The sequence below is a fragment of the Aythya ferina genome, assembly GCF_964211825.1.
Source record: "Aythya ferina genome assembly, chromosome: 12".
NCBI lineage: Eukaryota > Metazoa > Chordata > Aves > Anseriformes > Anatidae > Aythya > Aythya ferina.
This window is the reverse complement of record NC_140308.1, coordinates 10,690,787-10,709,236: the sequence shown is the minus strand read 5'-3', so window position 1 is coordinate 10,709,236 and position 18,450 is coordinate 10,690,787. Positions and strand designations below refer to the sequence as shown.

The 18,450-nt window shown below is 46.6% G+C and overlaps 1 long non-coding RNA gene across 3 annotated transcripts in view; it reads right to left on the bottom strand.

Moving 5' to 3' along the window:
• Positions 1-18,450, bottom strand: part of LOC311443552 — a 52,981-nt gene that overhangs the window by 5,351 nt on the left and 29,180 nt on the right. Inside the window, exons 4-8 of one of the 3 annotated variants that reach the window (XR_014697325.1) lie at positions 14,076-14,251; positions 9,623-9,830; positions 9,297-9,522; positions 8,452-8,617; positions 3,172-4,066 (exon numbers count right to left, since the gene is read on the bottom strand). This is a non-coding gene — a long non-coding RNA (uncharacterized lncRNA). The remainder of the gene's footprint in view (positions 1-3,171; positions 4,067-8,451; positions 8,618-9,296; positions 9,523-9,622; positions 9,831-14,075; positions 14,252-18,450) is intronic. The other 2 variants (XR_014697326.1, XR_014697327.1) reach the window with 2 other exon arrangements.

Sequence of the window (18,450 nt, the reverse complement as noted above, 5' to 3'; positions counted from 1 at the left end):
TAGCTTTTGCCACTAATGGTGCTTAAGCAGAACCAAGTGTAAAGGTTTCTAGAACAGGCAAATATGCCAATGTAAGTTTGAGCAGCTCCATCTGGAGCATTTCTCTTGCAGTATATACACTACCACCCAGAGAAGTAATGTACATTTTTGGTAGCGAACTCTCTGAACCATACCAGGGAACACAGGTTGCGCTGCTATAATGAGCTCTACTCATGGGATGCAGCTGTCTTATCACCTAAGAATATTTTCACAATGCTGCAATAGTGACCGAAAGGTTATTTCTCAAACCTTGTCACCCAGAAGGTACCAGCTGAAAAGTTTCTGTTTGATTGCTAAAGAGTAGAAAGCAACAAATGAACATTGGCAAATCTTAGATCAGGCATGATGTTGATGTTGCACACCTCAGACTAACGCCTACCTTCACTTCAGGGAAAGGAGAAACCAGACCTGCAGACACACTAATCGCTGCTGCTTTCAGAGTTCCCACTCACCTGTTTGGAAATGAACTACAGAACCTTACTGCTTTCTATTTACTGCACCAAGAGCCAGTAATCTCTGAATGCTTCTAAAGAGTCATTAATTGCATTGCTATTACAGCATTTTATGATGTAAAATCCTTTTAATGGCTTTAAAAGAAAAGGCAGTCTGTGCTGGGATTGACCTTTCTGATACAAGAAGGGGAGGTGAAGTCCTCTCTCTGTTCAGCTGGAAGTAGCACAAAGGTGATGATGCACTGCATACGTTTGGGAGGGTTTGATGGTGTGGGTGTGTGACCCACCAAGCCAGGGTCACCTCACCTCCAGGAGGGCAAGTGGCAGCTCTGGGCTGTCAAGAGCAGGACTCAGATCATCAGACGGTGTTGGAGGCAAAATCAGAGTTCCCAAGGCCTGGCTTCGCGCTGTACCCATTGGTGAGTTTAAGCACAGAGACTCTGTGCGTGTTTTCCAGCACACGAGGCAATGCCCTTCACTTGTTTCTAAAGGAAGGCACTTAGAGCACATGGGCACAGACACCCAGCAATGCTGGTGGTGGACAAGTTCCAGGCATGGCCGAGGAAAGCTGGATTGGGATGGTAACAGCACCAAAGGGATTTGGGTATCCCATTCCCCAGGCTTTCGGTAGTGCTGAACATGATAAGCTCTTGGACAAGCCTGCAAATATCCCAGTCCACCATCTGATGTAGGTCACAGCCCTCCCCAAAGTCAAAATGCTGGCTAACATGCATGTAACCTGCAGTGCACTCAGAACAACTGTTAGACAGTACCCCTGGTCAGCAGAGCACAGTAACATCACCGATTGCCTTTTGCAGAGCACAGACTTGGCTACGTACAGCCTAGGTGGGGAGCAGAGCCTCAGAAGAGGAAGGCAGGCGCCAAAATAAACACACATGGGGCTGGAGGCTGTGTAGTCCCAGTGCCTGGGTCACAAATGAACCTGTGTCTGCAGTAAACATTTCAGTATTGGTCTGGCTGTTGCTAACCTTGTCTGAGAGCCTCCCCAGCAGCAGTGTCCCCATTAGTTGACGTGTTGTGTGCCTGCATTGGATGACAGAACTACTGCAGTGCATATAAAGGCGGAGAAGTTGGTATGTTAACAAATAATATTGAGTGAATTAATTTCTCCTTCCTGCATTGCTGTCTCTGCTCTATTTTCTCAATTAAACCAGGTTTTTAAAGACAATTTATTCATTTTTCCAGACCCCATATATAATTGTAGCAGGAGTATTAGTGTACACCAGCTAGAAACAGAGTTGTGATTTGACCTTCTCTTTTGAAAGAACTCCATCCTCCCACACCTCTTTCTTCTTTGCTAACTCCAGTCACCCATCCCCAGGACCTACACCCACTCTGATCCCAACTCATTGATGAACATACATGAAAACAGACCTTGCTAAATAGATTGCAGCTCCTGTTCCATAGCTGTGTTTATAGGATCATTTGGATACTAAATCTGATCCCTAAATGAGAGCCCACTGTTTGAGTAAGGACTCCAGGGTTTAGTGCTCGTGCCATGGAAGAGGTTACTCAGCACAGCAGCTCTGAGGTGCTCCAGGAGGGGATGCAGCCGAGTGGAGGCCTGACCCCAGTGAGGCTACGGCTGGTCCTGATGCAGTGTTTGGGAGCTTCCCCCTGTGCAGATGGGACCCACAGAACCTGAGTGAGGAGACACGTGAACTGCTCAGGGGGGCACCACTAATTCCACCCAAAATGGCCCCTGTGGGAGCCCCCTCCCTTCATTTCTCCATCCTTCTCTTCCAGTGAAAGCCCTGCCTGCTGGGGCCCTAAAGGCTTGGGCTCACTTCTGTGAAAAGTTTTCCACTTTGAGCCAACAACATCCCAAAAAGATGGAGGGTGCAGAGCAAACAACAGAAAACTCAGCATGGGACACTGATACAAAAAAGGTTTCAAAAGGTAAAGGCAGGGAGAAGTTACCTAACTCTGGCTTTATAAGAGTTCAGCATTGATGCCACAAACAAAAGGAAGTGTGCTGGATGTTTTATTTTGTGTGTGAGGTAAACTGTACAGTTAGAGTCTGAATAAACCTCTTTTGTCAATTTTACTACCTTTCTGATATAAAAATAAATAAACTTAAACAAAGAAGGAGTGGAGACCTGCCAAGCCAGCCTGGTTCGGTAAGAACTGCACTGACAAGGGAGTAATTGTATCTTAAAGCTGAGGGGCTAAAACGATCAGCTTTCAGGGGCGGGCAAAGCCCCTCTGGAAGGAGCTCTATTGTATGCATGAGGATCTAGAATAAAAGGAGGGAGGAAAAAGAAAAAAAGGACTCTCCTAAAAGGCAAGTAAAAATAATAAAATAAAATAAAATAAAATAAAATAAAATAAAATAAAATAAAATAAAATAAAATAAAATAAAATAAAATAAAATAAAATAAAATAAAATAAAATAGCAAAACAGCAAAAAAAAAAACACCAGCTCTTCTGCTACCAGAACTGCTCTCTTGTTTGATGGGGAGGCTGCATGCAAATAGCTGCTGAGAAGTATGAGTACATCAGGGTAACAGCAATTAGGCATATTTTAATGATTATATAATATCACAAGTAAATGATATAATGCACTAAGCAACTTTTACTAGGCTGAATATAAAACAGAGGCATCAAGAAATCATGGTTTTACATTGCAGTTAATCTCACCAGTGAGTTCTAGGCTTACCACTCCAATGCCAAACATGGGAACTTCCAGCAGACAGCAACAGGTAATTACCGCTGGGTGGAGGTGAATCAACCACTTTCCGTCACAAAGCCAATGAGGGACCCTCAGACGATCTGCCAAAGGTGGGAGGGTGCATGAGTGTTACTTTCTTGCTAGACTCCCATCAGGGCACCACACCTTGTGATATTATCTCTGTAATAAGCAAACAACTTTAAATGATATTGTGTCACTGCAAATGAAGCAGGAGGGTGACCCAGCAAGTCAGATTTCATTAGTGCGTGAGGGACTGCAGTCCAGTGTGCAGGTACTCACATGTACCTTGGGACCCTGGAAACCTCAGTCTGCTGTGCAGAGAAATCCAAACTTCAGCTGCATGTGCCTGAGATTGTGTCTCCTCTGTTAGAGACGCACGTGGAGCCACAGCAGGGTTGTCACTACACCAGTGTCCTATTTGCTTTTCTGTGCATCACTGTTGAAAGTCTTCTCATATGCTAGGTAAGAAGATTACAAAGGTAAGGCCATCACAGGAATACAGCTGCTCAGTCACATTAACATGGGCACAGTGAAAGACAATAGGATTATGTATGTTTCTGCTAATTAGCAAGCCATGCCCAATGCTGCCTGTCCAAGTGCTCATGCAGAGTTGTCACCTCCCACCACTGCACCTTCCTGCCTCTTTCCTTCATTCCAATTACACAGGCTAGTTTCACGCACAGGGGATGTATCTGGTCTGCCAAGCCTTTCCAGCTGAGAATGCCCCAGTGTCTCCCACAAAGACCACCAATGTTCTGACCAGCATTTCCAGGAGTTTTGTTTTCCACAGAAAAGGAGGGATTCAGGGGACTTCATGGATGCCTCCCTGTCCAGAAGCAGGTGCTGTATCTGCAGCCAGGCCCTGCAGCAAAAGAGAGCTTCTGAGGGCATGGCAGATTAATTCACAGAGGCCTGAAGTACAATAGTGTGACTATAGAAAGTAAGAAAGAAAATGGTTGGAAATCCACCAGGTCTGACTGTGGGGCCAGACCAGGCCAACTGCTTTGCCAATGTCTTACCTAGTGAAACTCAACCGCCTTCTGTGAATTCAACCCACTATATGCCATTGTGTTAATGTGTGTTTTGGCAAGTGCCTGACCCCTCCTGTTGACTGAACTACTCATGCTCTCTAGAAATGACCATGCCTGTACCTAGCACTCCATGCAGATAACCTTACCCCTTCTTCTTCCTTATTTCTTCCTCCTACTCAAACTAGTCAAAGCCTTTCCTGGTGCCAGCTCTGACAATATCATACTCCACTGTCTGTTGGTCTGGTAGCCTCATTCCTCCTCTTTTATCATTTCCTCTCTTTAGGATTCCTGCCCTGTGGTAACACAAAAGCCATGACAACAAAGGTAGGCAGGTCATCCTTGGTGGCTAGGCTGGGAAAAAAGGGATTCCCAGCAGGAGTATCCTGGTTAGCTTGCTTCTGAGTTTGACCTGCTCAGCCACTCTCTACCAAAAATTCCCTCAACCAACACAGCTCATGCTGGAGGACTCACAAACCCCACACATGTAATCACCTGGCTTCTTCTGAAAGGCATTACTCAAAGCGTTAGCAAATAAAAAGATGTCAGTTGTAAAGTATCGGCACATTTCCTGGGAATATTACAGAGCAAGTCCACGTAAAATCCACTTCCAGATAGAAGAAAGACAAGAAAGGGACTAAGAACAGGCAACGTGAATTCACTAAGCTCAAATTGTACCTGGCCAACCTGGTTGTCTTCTGTGCTGTGATTATGGGCTGGATGGACAAGGTTGAGGAAGCAGTGGATGTCACTTACTTTGGCTTTAGTATGACCTGTAACATTGTCTCCCACACTTACCAAACGGGTGGTATGGACTGTAGGGACAGACCACATCATGGCTGGAAAAAGCACATGGCTGGACTATGAAGGTCAAAAGGCAATAATGGTCAACAACTAGACTTCTAATTGGCATTAACAAATGGCATTCCTCAGGGGACAACACTAGGGCCAGTCTTGATCAGCAACCTGGATGATAGGGCGAATGCATCCTCGGCATGTTTGTGCCTAACACTGAGCTCACTGAACAGAGGACTGGGGTCCTGGTGGACAAAGTGCTGACCATGAGTCAGCAGCGTGCCTGTGAGTAATGATGGCCAACTGCACCCTGGGCTGCATGCAGATAATGGAACCAGACTCTCATCAGCGGCATGCAGCACAAGAGCAATGGCCACAAGTTGTAGCAGGAGAAATTCCATTGAATATAATAGAAGAAATTTTTCAAAATGAGAATAGGCATGCAGTGAAACAGGTGCTGGGAGAGATTTGTGAAATCCCCATCCTTGGAGATATCCAAAATGTAATGACAAAGCCCTGAGCAACCTAAGCTCATATACAAGTTAGTCAGGTTGGAGTGTAGCCCTCCAGATGTCCCCTCCAACCATCAAAATTATTATTATTATTTTTTTAATAGCTGTTGATCTGGGAGACCTGGCTGGAGTTAATGATTCCTCGAAAAGAATGAAGCTGTTATCTCCATAGCATCACCTGCCAGTTATTACTTATTTATAATATGAATGAATTTGGTGTATGCATCACAAGTCCAGACAGTAAAGAGACTTCACTTCAGAGATTTTATCTTTAAGGATCAAAGAACTGAACTTTCTCTCTCAGATCTTCAACCTGAGTAGAAAAGAGATCCTGCCTTTAATGTACAGGCATCAAAGTTGCAAAAACTCCTTAGTTCATGAGCAAGTCTATTTCTTGACTTTATTTTGGATATATGCAGCACTCGTACATTCTTGTGGTGACAATTTAGCATTTGAGAGGCTTTCTGATGAAACTATTGTTTTGTACTAAAATATTGTAAAAGCCATGCCTGAGATACAGCCTCCAAATGCAACCCCAGCCTCAGTATTTGCCTCCTACCAGGATCTGTTTGGTTCTCATAGAACACCATGACCGATCTTTAGACTCACATCTACCCTAGCACAGCTCTATGAAGCAGTGTGTACACTCAGGCATGCAGGGGCAACCTTACAGGATCTGATACAACACTGTGAGGGGACCCTATAGAGCAGGACAGATAAACAGTGTATATGTGCACATTTATCTGCAGCCATCTGTTCAGCAGCCCAGGCTGCCAAAGGCTCATTAAAAATTGCTAGCTGCTGTGAAAAGTCCTCAGGACTGGTTTCTGGCTCTTAGTGAACTACAGTGCAGATGTGGGGTGTGGATCTGTGAGAGCACAACTACCAACAGCACGGGCGGCACCGCCAGGTCTGCCGGCACACCATGAGAAGCTAAGGACACTGCTCCCTGAGATGGGACGGTGTGTAAGGGGCGACACAGGCCAGTCCTGTGAGTCACAGCCCCAAATTCCCACCCAAAAAACACAGATGACCCAGCCATTCTGCAACTTTTTGTCAGAACAACAATGAATGCTCGGCAAAGGCACCAGATTTAGCCCTTGTCTCTGCACCAGTTAGGGTCTATGACACCAACACAAAACCTGGGCCAAGAAGCAATAAATAAATAAATAGAGGCAAAAACCCATATGTATTTGAAAGTATGTCCAGAAACAAACAAGCAAAACCTCTTATCCAAACAAATCATAGTTAGATCTTGGGTGAGACCGTGTTTATGAAGGTTTAGCCAAGATGCTTGCTTGGAGATACTTCTCCAGCCTTAGCATAACACAACCAGCCTGGACAAGTGCTACTAGAAAACACCTCATTAAAATGCTGTTGTGGTATTTATTTATAGGTAGTAATTTATATCACGCCCATCATACACACCGATCTGGCAGCTGTGATTGGCAAATCAGACTGCTTCTCCAGCAATACTGCCTGCCCCAAACCCACCCTCCATGTTCTCCTCTCCCTTACCAGCACAACTGCTGCCCACTTGACACTGCTGTCACTCTGAATAAGACTTTGTCTGCATTTATCAAGCCCTACAGCACTCTCCAAAATGCAGGTGGGGTATCAAAGATACAACAGCCCCATCAAGAGCTGGGCACACATCTGTGGTGTTTTGTAGCCAGGTATTCTTGGGTACAACCGTCAACAACGGCAGAGCTCAACCCTGGGGCAGGCTGGCAGCCGGATTCTGCATCAGGTAGAGAAACCAAATGGCTGTGCAAAGTACCAAGGATAATACCAGAGACACTCTGCATGTTGGGGACAGTGGTACAAAAGACAGCATGATAAAACACCTTGTAAGAAAGCATAGGGTGTGTCTTCAGCAGAAGAAAAAAAAAAAAAAAAAAAGGAAAGGAAAGAAAGAAAAAATAACTGGCAAAAAAAAGAGGTTAGATGAGGTAGCTGGGACTGCCGGGGGCAATCTGAAATCAGTTTACATTAGAGCAGGTTGCTCTTGATTTTGCTACAGCAGTTGTCACGCTTGGTAAGAATAACAAGCTATTCATACGGCAGCCACCATTGTGCAGCTCAGCACATGCTGCCTAGTAGAAAGAAATCCAAGCAAATGAAGTGGCTGGAATGGGACATTAAAAAACAAACAAACAAACAAAAGAAACAAAAAACAAGACATAGAATTGTTATGTAAAGAAGTTTCCACTCCAGGAATCTGTGAGAACAATTATTTCCCTGTAAGAAGACTTCACTACTGAAGCACCAGAGGTTTTACCCTAAATCTGCACGTTGGTTTGAAATGCCAGCATATACGTCCTGCTGCAGCTTCTAGGTCCTTGCCACTATCTGGCCCTTTCAATCTCCAACTTTTTTAATACTCCCAAGTTCCTCAGCTATCTAGAGTTCCACCTTTTTGCATGCCCAGAACTGCCCCAGTCTTGACAGGACCAAGCAGCTCAGCCCATTTCACACCTAACTCTGATGAAGATCCAGAAACTGGGCGTTGCTTTGCCTAAAGCCCCTGAGGGCTTTGATCAGGGATTATATGTTACCTGGTGACTGTTTCATGTAAAATGCATAAACAGTCCTGGGAGTAGAGACCAGATTCTCAAACTCCCATGTGAATGCTCAAACAGGTAGGAAAGACAGCCACGCTCCCTCGTGTGCACTTGCTTTCTGGCCCAATGATTCAACAGTGCTGTGCTGTAGAGCAGCAGATCCTCAGTGGAGGGCAGATGAGCAGTGTTTAGCTCACTACCTTGTGGTTTGGGTGCTCTGCAAGAGGTGGAAGATGGGAACAATGACCCTGAGGAGAACAGTGACCCTGTTTGTCACTTCCTGGTTGATGGTAATAAGTGTTTCAGCTTAAACAGGTGTGCTGTGACAGAAAGGCTGTTTGTACTCACCTTCAAGAGGATCCACTGGACTGGGTCACTGCAGACTTAAAGCCTTAAAATCCCCCTATTAGTCTCTCTGGCCACGATGCTGAAGGTTTCGGACCTCGCAAGGAAATTCCAGGCTTGCTTTGGGCACACGGTGCAGAGTACTGGCTCTGCAGTCAGCAGGTGGGCACTACAAATCAAGAAGCACAGAGCTTAATACTGCTCTTGGGTATAACTTCAAAAATTTATAATTGCATTTGCAAATGGCTACACCAAATGGTTACTCAGGCTGGGCACTCAGGTCTTGGTCCATAAAATGAGGAGTTTCGTGAATTAGCATCCACTAAAGGGGGAAAGCCATTGGAAAATTCTGTATTGCTTCTATTGCTACAGAAGCAACATCCTACCCCAGCACCACGCTAAATCCTTCCCTGTTACGGCTCTTTGCGTGACACGCAGTGGTGCATTCGTCTCTTCATTTGTGGGAGGAGGGAAAAACCTTTTTGTTTCTTCTAAAAAAGGGAAAAATTGTATTTAGACAGCCAGTAAATAGCAAAACACTTTCGGCATCTGTTTGCATTGCTCATAGATATTAGAAACATTTTTTTCTTCCAGAATTATTTACCATAAAAATGCACAAATGATGACGTTTCTTTGAGGAAACATTCAACTACATCAGTTTCCATCGGGACCAAATCCATGACAGTTTGCAGCTTGAGCTGGTTGCTTTCTGTTTTCACTGCACAAATTTATATTTGCAATGGTAGAAATTGATAATTCTGCTCAGAAACAAATAAATAAAAATGCTTTAAAAATGCCGTATTTTGCTCACAAATGAAAAGCAAAAGTTGTTTCAAAGTTTCACTTACTGCAGCAACTGTTCCTTGGTGAGTTTCCCCATTTGCTGCAATGCTCAGTAAGTTCCTTTGGAAACCACTGAGCACTCCCAGTACACACACAACACATCAGGATGAAGCCACAGCCCGAGTCACTTATAATAAATGCTCTCAGGTGCCAGGATAAAGAGCAAAGCTGTTTGTATTGCCCCCAAGCCATGATCTGCCTTCCAACACCTTCTTCTGGTATCTCAGAAGACTGTAAAAAGAAAGAGAAAACTGGGAAAGCTCTTCTGAACTGTGTACTCCAGCCCAAGCTAACCCCACTAAGTTCCCACCATCACTGCCCCATAGCTCACCTTTGGAGTTTCACTGCGTTCACCATCACAGGCAACATCAGGGACTTCCAGCCCAAAGCAGGGGCAGCTGGCAACCACGCTGTAACGCCGTACAGCTGCTGCCCCAACAAACTCATGTCATCCAAAGCTTGGCACAAGGCAGAAGCACAGAGCTAGTCCGTGGTGGGTCCATCCCCAAGACCACCATTAGCTACAGGGGCTATGGATACTGCAAGGCACGTACAAAAGGCTGACATTTGTTGTCACCAAGGTGGGTGGTTATTTTTAATGTGTTGCATGTGTCCATGCAGTGGTCAAAATATAAGTGCAAAGGGGACGGCAGACAATGAGCAGTCTTAGCACTTGATCCCTAAGGTAGCACAAAATAGTAGCGTGGTCTCGGGCTGAAGCACAGCTAGGTGTCTGAGCAAGGCCTCTGTTACAATAGGATGGGCTACAGAAACTATATGGAAGGAGGCAGGTAAGTAGAAAAAGGAAGCCCACCGCTGTCACAAGCTGAGGTGCAGCAAAGCCCAGGATCTGTGGGAAAGCAGAAGACTTGTCTCCAAGGCTGATGACTGCCAGGCACATGAAGCACTGAGGTACAAATCGAGGAAGCATGCCAGTGTGCTAATTCCAGTCGGGGAAGCTTGCATGGTCCAGCAACAGCAGTGCAGTGCTCTGATTCACAGCAGTGTGCGCAGGGCATTAGCATGAGAAAATCAATAGTGGCTTCAGGAGAAAATTAACAGATGGTCATAGGGGAAACCTCCCTAAGGTTTCCCCCCCCCCCCTTCTCTGTGATAATAGACTACCTACGAGTTTCTGAAACCACCTGCACATTTTCCCAGTATCGTGGCTACTGGTTAGAACAGGGTGTGCGTCTCCACAGTGCTGTTTGCGGCACTGGGTTTGCTTTTCAGTACATGCCTCTCATGTTCCCATGAATGACTGCATAATCCACAAGTTGGCTGTCGTGATGCCATTGAGGGGTGACGTGAGGGTGATGACTAACGCTCAGGAGTAGGTTTGGGGAATACTTAGCATTTTCTAGCTAGTCTCACTGCTTCAGGAGAATCACCTGACATCCAGGAACCCCTGTTTTCCCATTGCTGCAAGGGGAAGAAGTAAAACCTCACTGGACTTTGGAGGAAGAGCAAAATGTAGCAGTGTTTTTAAAGGCTCCTGCAACTCACTACAACAGACGTTACCCAGGACAAAGTGCAGGAAAAAGAAATAGCACAACATCCAGGGACAGGCACAGAAAGCTCCACCACCCTGGGTGTATAATACTGCGAAAAGGCGGGGATGGGCAGAAAATGTGTATCTCATGAGTAATGAACACGTGCATTTTCATGTGGCATCACCATTCTGCCAAGGCTGCCAGCTAGCAATGCTTACTACTCTCTCTGCCAGGACGTGTGACGTATGGCACAGCCACATGCTCCTTCAGAGCAGCATGGTGGCATGGGATCTAGGACCTCATGCTACCCTCCTCTTAGCCTCACTTTAGCTAGAAGGTATTTGTCCAGATCCCAGATGAAATCAGCCCAAATTTCATAGAACTGGGCATCAGTTCCACCACAATCCCAGGTGTTCTGGGATAAACATCCTGTGCACATTAGATCAATTCAAGAATCTCTGTGAACTGCACTGCTTGCCAACCACCCAGCTGCAGCCAATCGTGCAGGTACAGACACACAGGGCAGCGCCAGCCATGCCAGCTTCCCCCAGACAACAAGAGGGCTCCAGGGCATCCAAAACACTCCGCTCCTGGCAGCTAGGAGCCACTGACGCTGTCTCCTGACGTGTGTGAACGCTCAGTTGCAAGAATCCTCTTTCCATCCCACCACAAAGACCCTGCAATTGCTGCCACGCATGTTCTTTCCTGTCTGCTGTGAGTTCTCTACACCTGCATATCTGCTGCTCAGCCTTACTGTTTTCTGTGTGGTGCCAGAGGGGCAGCTGCAGAAAGCCATTCCTACTTCTCATCACTCGCATGCTGCTGCCCTGGGTGGTGGCAGGCTCTGGTGGCCTTGAGGACTACAGAGCTCTGGGAGACTTTAGTAAGGCTCTGGCACCAGAAAGATGCTCTGCGCTCACAGCCAAATGTGACCTGTTCTGCAGGGAAAATCTTCCCTCACCAAGCTCATTCCCTCCCCCTCAGTTAACAGGCAGTCAGGACTAGGTTGTTGACTTGTTAAAGGATCATTGCCTCTTGAAATTGCATTTCAGGAAGCTAGAAATCACAGTTTGCTATCCACATGGTTTCTGTTTCCAAAGGTGACCTCATGCATGTGTGTGCAGCTACCTTCCTCCAAGAAATACCTGTGCATACGGCAAAACACCCTCACAAACCCGTGCTGGGGTGCCTGCTGAGAGTGCCACGCTCTGTGCTAGGGCTGCATCTGCTCCGGCAGGGTGTACCTCACAATCCCTATTTTAAGGAACAGATGTGTGACATCTGAAGTGCCCCAGGCCAGTACAGTTGAAGGACATGAACATTAAGGGTTACAGAAGAGAATCTGTGGTTAGCTGGCAGCTGGCACAAGTATTGCTTTGTCTCATTAATAAGAAAACCTTTTCTAATGAATCCTACCTGCAGCCAATAGATGAACCACAAAGGCTCATCATTATTCCAGCCCTTTTCCAAAATACTGCTGGGTGACTAAAGACAACTGTTGCTTGGACAATGACCATCTTTCTGGCAAAAGACAATGACAGGGCAGGGGTTGCAATGCATGAAGTGCACGTATGCTCAATACTTGGAAGAAAGATATTCTCTAACGTCCATGTTTGAATTTTAACTGTTGACTGTGGGCCAGGTGCAGAGATGACGTAGGTGGATTTGTAAGTTACATCAGTAACTTAGAGGGCTGGCTGTACGCAGGCTAGCTACACCACGGCTCTGGACTGGCACACTTCCACAGGGAAGATGCATGGGTTTGACTAAGTCTACAGGAGAATTTCTGAGGAGTTAAATAATGCTCTATCTGACATTTCAGCCTTTGCCGCCAACAGTGTCCTGAGACAAGCACTGGCAAAAATATGGAAGAGGTTTTTTGATGTTACTGTTGCTGTGGATCCCCAGCTACAAATCCTCTGCGTGGCTTTGGAGATGTTGAAAATAATCTATGAGAATGTGGATTATTTTTGAACTGGCATTTTAATCAAGAATTGTGTTGGAAATAATGGTGATGGAAGGACAGCTAAGCTAGGCCGATTTGTTACAGTAAAGCTGTGTTGTACTTCAGATTACTTATTAACAAACAGCAAATGGGCCTCTGCCTTGACCTTTTTCATTTGAGCAAATATACTCTTCCTGCCCCTTGTAAACAGCAGGTACTGGTAACTGAGTCACGTACCCCCTCACATCACTGAAGCACTGAAGTTAGTTTTTTTTTTTCATTTGTGGCAAGAATTTTAGTCAAATTGAATTTTGCCAGGCTTACTAAGGGTATTAGCAGTATTATTAGTCTTAATAATACCAGCAGTAATAATAATTCTCTGGATCACCATAGACTTGAGAACAGCTAAGTAGTTCAAAAATATTAATTAGCAAAACTCAATAGGAGGTCTGAGAAACCAGCAAAAATTGTCAGCCTTACTTCAGAGCTGAAGAGCTAAAAACAGAGCCACAGCAAGCAGAAGTGGCTGTTTGCCTGATGAGTTTCAATTAATGGGTGTTTCTTAGGTGTCATGAAATGCCAGGTGCCCAGTGCCTCTGGCAACACTACCAGGTTAAAAGCAGCAGCCCACAGCACATATCTGGAGCAGCATAAGTCAGTAGTAGGTTTGGGAACTGGAGTCAAAAGGATAGGTCCTTCCACTGAGGGCTGGGCTTTCAGTAGCTGCCCTGCTTAGAGTGGGACGTGCCCCAGGTGTGCTGTGCATTGGGAACAATGGTCTCCTGGGCTCTTTGGAAAATAACAATCCTGATGATCTTTGGTGTAGCTGAAAACCAAGAACATGCCTAGAAGCCACATGTGCTCTTGTGTCAACAGACTACTGATACCCATTCCTTTGTCAGCTGTAATACGTGTATTAAACCTTTTGGAGTGGTGGAGATGAATGCTGACAAACACAATGAACCCTTCTGCAATAGCTGATGACTACTTCTCCAGTCTAATTTTTACCTGACTTCTCTCTAGGTGCATTAAAGCTCCAGTGGTGGCCAAGTCATGTCAATGGCACCAAGGAGTTTGCAGTGTTCATCTTGGTTATAAGTTAATTTTTCCTGCAGATATCACCCCAATCCACTCTGAATCACACAACATAAAGCACTTGGTAAACAAGGTGAAAGTTTCATCTAGATTCTTAACCAGTGATGTCTCAGTCTTTGCAGCAAGGGGTTATTAGTTGTATTAATTACAGACTCCTCTAGGGTACATTATGCTACTGCCCAGATAGGATTGGACATACAAATTGGAGGAGTGACTATTTTTGCTTTCTTTGATTTGTTCAAAAACCTTACCATTGGTAGCCATAGCAAGGACACAGGCAAAGTCAATCCCGGTGTTGTGTTTGCAGTCAGGATGACGCAGTGCCAGAGCAGCAGCCTCACAACTGAGAGATCCAGGTGCAGTTTCTCACTCTGACACAGTCTGCTCATGTGATCCTGAGCATGTCACGTAACCTGTCTGTCCCCATCTGTAAAATTAGGATAATGGTAGTTAGTTCATGTTAAAGCCTGAAAGATGTCAAAACAGTAAGAAAAAGGAAGCTTCTCTTCCCTGAGTCTTCATCCATCAGTGTCTTCTAAGAGTTGCAAAAAGCACTGTGACCAGCCTGACTCCATTTCCCTGTCTATGATATGATCACTGGTATTTGCCTGGTGGGCAACTTTTTGCCCTGTGGCTGTGCTCACTCGCTAAAGCAGGTTTTCCTTCAAGCACTTCATTGCTCTGTACTGCTCATTTCCATCCCAAGCTCTTCTACCCCCTCTCTAATCCCAGTGCCATATGACGCTTCACACTTTCTGAGCTTTGTCAGCAGGCTGCTTTTTCTTGGCTGCTGCCTTCTACCACTGACAGTCAAAGCTGGTTAAGACAACCCCAATACAGTTTGGACACCATCACAGGAAACCCTCAAAAAAGTAACAAAAAAGATTTTGCTTTTCTTGGATCTTTCTAAAGAAAAATCCAGGCTTTCAAGCTTATCAACTTGTAGCCATTTGGTGACTATGTTTTTTATGTTTAGCTGCTTTCTTGACTATTTATCACTGTAGGAGGCAGTTACTTTTCAGGGTAATGCTTTGTGATGGCTTTCTCTGAGAACCTTCTCTGGGAACATGGATGAGAACCTGATGCTCTGACTTCATCATATTCACTCAATTCCCTTCATTTAACTCCATCAGCTTCTTTACAGAGTTAGATGTTCTCCAACTTTGCAATGAATTTGAAGCATCTCATTTGCTGACAATAGATCCCAATGTCTCAAATGTTCTGCACATCTCTGGTGATATCCTCTGTTATAGCTATTATCCACTATTACTGATATCCACTATTATTACAAGAAACGCGCAAGCCCTAGGGTTGAAATTTAGTGAGGTGTTGCTCTTGGGGAGCAAGTTGGTGGAGTCCATTTTCCTCCACGTTCCTTTGTCTCAGCAGCCTCAGCAGCAGCTATTTCCCAGCAGAAACACACTGGTGTCACAGGAGTTTTTGGTTGTGTGATGCCTAGTAACTTTAATAGGAGTCCCACAGCTGCCATCCCACACAGTGCTTTGAAGATTCAGACTGTGTTTCAGCCCAGAGAGATTGTCTATAAAAGTCTCACAAACAATTTAGGCACACTTACTGGCTTGGCCAGTCCTCGTCACTTACATGTCACCCTTCAGGAGCAGCACTCCCTAGGCCAACATTTGGGCAGGCATGGAAGTGACACCGTGGCTCTTGGGAACCTCTTAACCAGCGGGTCCTAGAACACACAACACAACTCCAGCAAAGGCACAGCCCTCTGGTGTTGCCTTCTCCTGGTGTAACATTTAACAAACACCAAACAGTGCAGGAAGAATCTCCCCGCTTCACATCAGCAGTAGCTGGGGGGGGGTTCTGAGGCCCTGGGCTAATGGGCATGTGGACCCAACGCGGGTGTCAAAGAGCAGGATCACACCAGGGGCAGGCCCACCTCACGGAGCCCAAATGCACAGGAGCTGTTCGTCACCTGCAGCTGTGCAGTGGTGCAACAGCTCGTGTCCTCGCCTCACCCTTCCTTACCTCCATTTCAGATAAACCCCGAGTGCCTGCCAGTCAGCAGCTGCCTCCCTGCCTGAAGAGCACACCCGGGTGTGCTGTGGGGTGAACAGGGGACAGCCCCAGGCCATCACCCCGGCCTCTGGCTCTCGCATAGCCGAAGCACGGGGTGTAGGGTGACCAGCCTGGGACCAGCTCAGCGCCCGGTGTGGCAGCCCTCTCCTCTGTGGTTGCTCCCAGGACAGCCCCCTCGGTGGTGCAGAGGGAACAGGAAGGATCTGGAAAGCTCTGTGGCTCCGTGCCGTTTTCATGTTTGTTTACACACACTGCTCTCTGAATGGGCAGAGGTCTGTGAAAGTGCTGATTCATGAACATCCCTGCCATCTGTGGCCTCTTCAAATGAGAGCTCACCCGGACACAAGGATGATTTACTTGTCTTGGCTCTTCATCTCAAACTGATTCTGTCTCCATTCCCTCAGACTTCGAGGGATTTGGGCAAAAACAAATATTGTTGAATCCCTTGAAGCTGCTGAGTTATCTCTGAGCCACTGAACATTCAAGGTTCTGACAGGGAAAAAATGGCAAGAGTTAGTGCTGGGGACACCGTCTCACAAACCTCACAGCCCTCCATTTTCTTCAAACCTACTGGTCTTGGCACACTCGCAAAGTCACAGTTGTGAGACTAGTGAAGGAAGAATGGAGAAGCTCTGCCATCCCAGGAGCTGGAGCTGGATCTGAGCAGGGATTAGAAATGGGCTAGGATGCTGGATACCACACACATCCACCCCAGACAGAATACAGCCACCTCATGTCCCATCACCAGAAAAGCTTAATGTCTTTCTTCCTCACACCAGCTACCAGCATGATGTACTGGCTTTGTGCAGATGACTTCAGCATTAGTCCTACTGCGCTGCCCTCCTATCTTTTTGCACTGTGCTCTAAAAATCTGTTGCTGCCAATCCACTTTCCCATTAATGGCCACGGCCTCACCAAGCAGGGCAAAGCTGTGGTCAGTGAGCTCTCCTGTCAGGGCACGTTGTACACCACCACTGCAGCCGAGCAGCTGCCCCCTTCCTCCCCCCGAGCTACATCTTCCCACTTGTGAAACTATCCCCTCGGAACCAGAAGAACCCGCTCCAGGGGAAGGTGCCTGAGTGGGGCTCACAGGAATCGGCTCAGAAATTTTGTTATTGGAGCTGACACTGGAGTCCAGCGAGGTGCTCAACTGCACCTCCCGCTAACGTCACGCGAGTGGAAGGTACTTTGCATGCCTCAGTACTAGCCCCAGCGTTATCGCAGGCCAAATCATAACCACCATAATAAAAGTTTGCAATAATGTCAGTTTAATTAATGGTGAGAAGAAAAAAGTCTTGCCAGGCCAGATGGCAAATCCTGAGTTTCTCACGTGATGACTGTCAAATTACTGTCTCCACAAAAGAACGTCATCGAGCACATTTAATAAACCTTGGAAATGTTTATCGAAGCAGCGGCAGAGATCCTGGCTGATCTGCCAGGGTCTGTGCCCAGGAGGGATCCAAATGCAGAGCTGAGCTTTAAGGAGCTGCCACCAATAAACGCCCTGAGTGCTTAAAACCAGACTTCGCTTTTAGACTTAACTGAGCTCAGGCACTGAAGTCCAGATTCACAGAGGTCCCTGTCTCTCAGCCACCTGCACTCTGTGGTCTCTCCTTGGCTCACATTCACATTTTCTGCTGGCACACCTGCCCAGAACAGCATCTCCAAGGAGCTGCATTTTACACTGGCCTCCATGGGCATACAGAGACACAGACACCCCTTTCCTGAGCCCCGAGGTGGGGATCTTGCAAACCAGCTCCAAGCAAGCCAAATGCATCCTGAGGCTCCTCTCAGCACAGAGCTCCAATTGTTTAACCCAGGAGCTGCCCACCACCAGCAGGACGGAGAGAGCAAACATCCGTTTAGTGGAGGTTTCATGCAGGTTTCACTCTGAGGAGCTTCACCCGGAATAGCTGATCGGCTGGCAGTTAGACACTCTCATGGGAAGTGAGAGACAAGCGCTCGCAGATTGAGGAACGCATTGAACCCAGGTCTCCCACTTCCTCAGCGAATGCTCTAAAATAAAAGACAGTGACTTAGAAGACAGACACCAGCCAGAAGGAAGGAGCACTGCTCTCTCACTTCAGTGGTATTGCTGGCACTGCCCCTGGGGAGAAGACTCTGGGCTTGGAGTCCTCAGAGGACTTGAGCATGAAGCCCTGAGTGGGGTTTCTATGCTCTGATGGGATGGCAAGGGAGGCAAGAGTGGGAAAAAAAAAATCAGAAACACCCATATTTTCAGGCTGACCTCTGGATATCAAACATGCTTTGTGCTTGGGAAGCCTGAGCACATCAGCTCTGCTTTTGGTTTTAGGGTCTGGCTTTATGGTGAGACAGCGCCGCACTCACTGTTCATAGCCCCGTGCCCTGCAGTGAGCCTGGCATCCGCGGGCCAGCAGCCACTTAGCACCTCCCTGAGGGCTCGGTGATGGGGTGCCCGAGGGCCATGACCAGAACAAGGGTCTGCCACTCCATCTGTGCTCTTTGGGTGAACGGATGTGGTTTGCTGAAGCTTTGTGGGTCCTTTGGCTAGTGAATGGCAATGTTCTGTGGGAACTGGTTTTGACTTCTCAAAGCTTT